Genomic DNA, 6,223 nt, shown 5'->3' with positions numbered 1-6,223 from the left:
TCCCAACGACGCGGGATCGAATCCCGGCCTCGGCGGCAGCTTTTCGATGGAGGCGAAAAGCAAGGCGCTCGTGTGCTGATGTCAGTGCACTTTAAAGAACCCCAGGTGGTCGAAATTTCCGGCGTCCTCCACTACGGCGTCTCTCATAGCCTGAGTTGCTTTGGGACGTTAAACCCCACAAACCAAACCAAACCAAAGCACAATTATCGGCATACATGCTGATTTTAGATGTGATGTTATTCGGAAGGTCGTTAATATAAACTAAGAAAGGTAAACGGCCTAAGACGAATCCTTGTGGCACACCAGAAGAGACGGGGAGGACACTGGATTTGCCAGAACTGTGTTCCAGATCTGAAGTTGCTCGGTGTCCAAAATAGGCTTAATCCCTTATGATTTCCAGGGCGTCGCTACCTATTCGTAAAGTGCTTTTACCTTCCGTATCTTTTGAATATCAATTTAGTTTTCATGCATAGTAAATTTAATACCTTCATTTCTGTCCTTCCTAAGTTACAGATCCCCCTTTGTAATTCGTCTCGTAAGTTACTTAGCAAAGAAATGTCATTTGTGATTTGGCAGATTACACAGCGCCATTCTGCACTTATCTTTACCATCAATAACCTTCCTATCCAGTTCTATCAACACGTCCAGTAAAGAAACCTTGAATAGCAGTGAAGAGATTACCTCCTTGTACAACGGCGTTCCTTTTTGGTGTTTTATTACTTTCCTTAAGGAGGACATATGGTTGCTGTGCAGCCACTTAGATATCTTCCAGCAGCTGCACATATATTGCTCATGTACACAGTGCTTCTGCAGTGCCTTTATGACTACTGAGGTTTCCCTGTTATATCTCCGCGTACCGTAATCGGCATTGGTTGCCCATTAAAATAACTTTTGGAATCATTAAAAGAATTGTGAAGTTTTGTTGCAATCTTCTGGCTATGTTTGATGTGGCATGTGTTGATAATGAGGCCGCCTTTTCGACTGCGCACTTTTTTATTTTTTTCATTATTCATCCCTTGGCTACCATTCCTCTTCCTCCTGTGTACAGGCAAGTATGGAGGAGGAACTCACAGCCAAGTACATCCTGGAGGTGTGCCTGATGGAGTACTTCACCTCTTGGATAAAGCCTTCAAAGCTGGCTGCCGCGGCTTTGCACTGCTCGCTGGTGCTTTCTGGACGGCTTACAAGGAGGTTGGCAGGCAAATTCCTTCTTGCAATTATAATAGCTGACTCGCTTAATTTCTTTAAATACTGAGAAAATCGCAATCGCCATCTTCATTCGCGCAGTACTCATATGCGCTACGAAAAAAAGTCGTTTAATCTGGAATATTATTAAAGTCTACTTTGATTGCAATTATGCGTGCCAGTATAAACGTAAAAATTAAAGAGCACTGCATAATCTGCGTTGAAGTAATGCGAAAGCACGGATGCTGTTGGTTGCTTCTGGTTGCTTCTAGTTGCTTAATTCACTTCTTGTTTACCCATTTTAGTCTGGTACTTTCAAATAGCGCGCAAATTTTTTTATTGCAATTATGCGTGCCAGTAGGAACGTCAAAATATAGGCGCTGGAAATTATCTACGCAAACAGAAGCTCGCTCCAACTACATGCATGCTACCCGGTATGCTCCCCCCCCCCCCCCCCCCATTACGATTCGTACTCCTCACAAATAACAACGTGAACACGTACGTTTCCATAAGTACATCTTTGCTTGCTGCAAAAACATCAACATATGCCCTACCCCTAATAATATTGGTTGTCATCGGTTTAGAGAATCTCTATTCGATGTTTATTTATTTATTGCATACTGGGGGGGGGGGGGGGGGCAGCCTGAATGTCAGGCTTTAGGCAGGAGTGGGGGGTACAGAAGAATACCATTCACGAGAATACACAGTACATTGAGTCTTGCGAATGACGACAACGAAAAAAAAAAGCATATCACTCGCACAGATCAAAAAGAACGAAACACGTGAAGTGTAAACACCATGATATGACAATGTGAAACACCGCTATCTATCATGGAACACAAGAAAGATAAGCGGGTTTACTAACAAACAGGGCAGCCTTTCCAAAACAGGTTCAGTATTGTTGAAATGCAGTATCGTTGAAATTTAATACTCTGCTTTCTGCAAGTGAGTTTGAGTACCATGCACCTTGCTTTTGTTAGCAGCTGGAACCGGAAGATGGAATTCTACACCGGTTATTCTACCATGGCCCTTCGACCATTGCTGATACGCATGGCCAAGCTAACCCTGGATGCCTGTGAGGACATAGACATGGTCTGTATTGGTTTTTATTTGTTCAGCACGCAGACGTAATGATGTCTTGTTTATTCGCACGAGACCCATTTGCAGATGAATATTTTCTACCGTGTTAATTAATATCCCATCTTTTATTGCTATCCATAATAAAACCTCCACTTCCCGCTGAGCTGGCCTTTCCCCCCGCAGCTAAGCCACCCGCTGAGTTTTACATATACAAGACGCTCGCTGATCCTAACCATGCTACTGTTCCCTTTCAAAGCAACGTAACTGAAGCTGTTCAAACTAAATTTCATACCCAGGTACAAAGGAAATATTTCAAAGGCAACAAATTAGATTGCGTTTTGGTAGCGTAGCAGCTTCAGAAAGTGACGCTTTTAGGTCTTTGTGACGTTCCTTCATGGTTGTGCCTGCCGACCTTTCTACACGTCCCCCTGCCTATAACCAAGCATCTGCCTGGGGCCAAGCACTGCAGGCCTTTGTCTATGTTGATTTCAAAAATTTACCGGTGGGCGACACAAGTTTTAGAATAATTTCGGAAAATCCATACTCTACTGTAATTTGAGTGCCACTTCCTCTCCAGAAAACAATAACTAATGCAAAATTGTTTCGAAGTGAGACATCAAATACCAAAATCCCTGCTTATAGTTCTGAACTGTGACATAGTTTTCTTACTTAGTTCTCAATGGAAATATAGGAAATAAATAGAAACTACCCCCTTCAACTGATCTTCGCTAGTAATATGCCCATTTGATTTACTGGCACTCACGTTACCGGTAACTTTATTTATGGTTACCTTATTGGTTGGTATCGGTGGAGTAAGGTAAACAATAGCGCCGACTGGGTTTTTAGAAAGGGCAAAATTTGGCTACATCGGGGGAAGCTCGGTGGCCGAGCCGATAGATGGCGTTCAAATTATAGACATCCATGTAGGGTTCCTATCCGTTCCCTAGCATCGACTGTGGTGAAGCGTGCCGCCTCTGGGCCGTCGCTCCTGTGGTTCCGTGCCGCCTGCGTAGCTTCTTAACGAAACTCTATGGGTGCCGGAATGGTTGGATGAAAAAAAAAGACAAACAAAAAAAACGTCCAGATATTTTTGACGTTCGTGAACGTTGCTGGTCACTTGTGCACCGCGGTCGGTCCGTGGTTCAGGTGTACGAGAGGTCGTTGCGCTTCCTCGTCATCGCTGGCCAGCAAGTGCTCCCACTGCGTTACACTCGGGTTGTCTATGATGGGGTCCAAGTCTGTCTTAGGACAGGTTCATGTGACAAGCTCTAGTGTCGGTTTACCGGGACACCACAGGAATTCGTCTACATATTGCATAGGGAAGATCTTGTGTAAATTGTATAGATATGGATAAGTTCTGGTATGTACCTCATCTTGGGTTAGCCTTTTTTTGTGGGGCGGGGTTATGTTCCCGCTGCTTTCTGTAATGCAGGGTCGAGAGGTGGCGCGTCGATTGCTCCTACTGCAAGGGGGATAGCGAAGGGAGAAAATCGTGCAGAAAGCCGCGTCAGCAAGCGAGTGGGAGGGGAGGAAGGAACACAATGCGAAGCAAGGCGCTTGGCGTTCGCGTCACGGAATTGCGCGTGCTGAATGCCTTGCACAACGCCAGAGTCGGCACTCCTGACTTATCTAATAACTACATGCTTTCCACTGTGCAAATCCACCATTTTGCGTGCATGCAGCTACCTGGAAAGCTCGCTGTTCCTGGCCCTACGGGGCAGGGACGGTGGGTCAACGCCGCTTGCGGTGGGGGCTAGCCAGCCACCGAATTTTTGTTGTAGGCCGTCATTGCACCCGCCACCGTTTAGGTGGTGGACGACGGCTGTTGCGGCGCGCGTCTTTCTCTCCCTTTTCTTTTTCTTTCTTCTCTGCTTTCTCTTTTCTGTCTGCACGAGGCAGCGGAGGTGGCTCACCTACATAGCCAGTAGCAGGCCCGTGCATTTTCTTTTCATTCTTCCTAATGCCACAACAACATGCAGCTACCTGCATGTACGCGTTTGCCAATTGTGGCCCCTCAGAGCGATTATCTGATTATTCCGTTCCAGGCGCCTAACGAGAAATGCAGGATGGCTAAGTACGAGTATGTCAGTTGCTTCTCAGAAGCGAAGGTACGGAAGCTTCGCCAGCTTGCAAGAGGGATCTGCTGATGTGCAAGCTCGGTACCCAAATTGCTCACAGTAGAACTGTGTGCATCTTGTCATCGCCTTCCTTTTATTGAATTGACAAATTGGTTCACTACAACTATTTCATCTCATACTTGTCCGTAGGCAAAGTGACAGAGTCGTGCGCTCTTTCATATCTTCGCCGAAGGTATTGCTTTTATAGCTGTTCATAACATTTTTACAGGCATCACTTTTCACGGAACTTTTAACAATGCATTTTGAAACTTAAGGCTGCCTTCCACTAAAGACATTGCGGTTAACTCTGCCATCACATCTTTCCCAACAGTGTTTCCTTTCTTGTCCTTCATCCCATTCTTCTGCGGGCGGTACATTGCTCGCAGCCCTTGAAAATGTGTCTTTAGAAGCTTATACTCACTGATCGTGCTTTCAATAAAGGCACAACCATTGTTAGCTCTGCTATCATATATCTCCGAACAGAATTAGTCTTTTATCGCCTCTTTTGCGGGGAATAAATTGTGCGGAGTGCTTGACAATGTGATTCTAGAATGTTATGCTTGCTCTCGTTCCTTTCAATAAAGGCATTGTTATTGTGAGCCCTACCATCGTATCTTTCTCAATAGTGTTTCCTTTCTAGCCTTCCACCCCATCTTTTGCGAGCAGTACTTTGTGCGCAGCCCTTGACAATGCGTTTTCAGAAGCTCACTTTCACTCGTGCCTTTCAATAAAAGCATTCCTACTATGAGCTCAGCCATCAAAAGTGCATCTCCCCTGTTGCCGTTCTAGTATTCCATCACGTTTTGTATGGGGTATATATTTTGCACAGCTCTGGACAAGTTTTCAGAAGCCAATGCTTACCCAGGTGTCTCTCAATAAAGTCATTGTTATAACCTTTCTCTTTCTACGAGATCTAAATGCATGTGCAACCTAAGTCCTCCGAGAGAAAAGGAATCGAGGGCTCACAAAGCCAACAAAACCAAGTAATCTGAATAAGTTTCATTTGTTAATTCGACTGATGAAAATAAATTCTCTTTCTACGAGATCTAAATGCATGCGCAACCTAAGTACCTCTTTCGCGAAATCCTGGAGGAGCGCCCTCTACATACCATGTTCGCTTTGCCCTTTCGAAAATGCAAAATACGTTCACCAAAGGGCGGCGCCTGTTTTATGTTTCCGAATTGTTTGGAAAAGGCTGGCTTAACCTGTATTTGCCAGGCGTAAACAGAGCGCCCCACATCTACAAACACTTAGCCGCCAGAATACTGAACATCTGGCCCAAGGAGGGCGTTCTAGCGCCGTTCGCGGCCTTACCTTCCGGCTGTCGCAATATATGAAGATTCTGCACTGATAGTTGTATAAATTCAGTGGCTACTGCATGTTTGCCATGGCCGCTTCCTTTTTTATTTCGGACCGACTAGAAAGTCCTGCTTTTTCCTGTCTTTTTTTTTTGTTTTTGCGAATGTGGACTCTGGACAAATTTTATGAAGCATATGCAACGGATTTGAGGAGTTTCTTGCCAATTGAAGAAAACATACGCACGACATCAGCTCTATGTTCCGATAGCTATTATTCCCTGGTAAACGGAAACAATTCTACAACCCTTTCGGCTTTATTCCTCGACACTTGGACATTACGCGACTGCTTCGCCTCGGCAATCGAATGTGTCGCCTTGACGTGCAGGAATCGCCTAGAAGTCTCATTCAGCTTTTGCAGGCATCGGTCATGGATTTTGCCTTGGCCCACGCCTTCGGCTCCAGCCATCACCTGCGTGGGCCTCTGGCTTGCATATCTTGTTCACCGCTTTCTTGTATTGGTTGGTTTGATTTGTGGGGTTTAAC

The sequence above is a fragment of the Amblyomma maculatum genome, chromosome 9, assembly GCF_055883805.1.
Source record: "Amblyomma maculatum isolate TAMU_Amacu chromosome 9, ASM5588380v1, whole genome shotgun sequence".
Lineage (NCBI taxonomy): Eukaryota > Metazoa > Arthropoda > Arachnida > Ixodida > Ixodidae > Amblyomma > Amblyomma maculatum.
Note: the sequence above shows the minus strand (reverse complement) of the source record.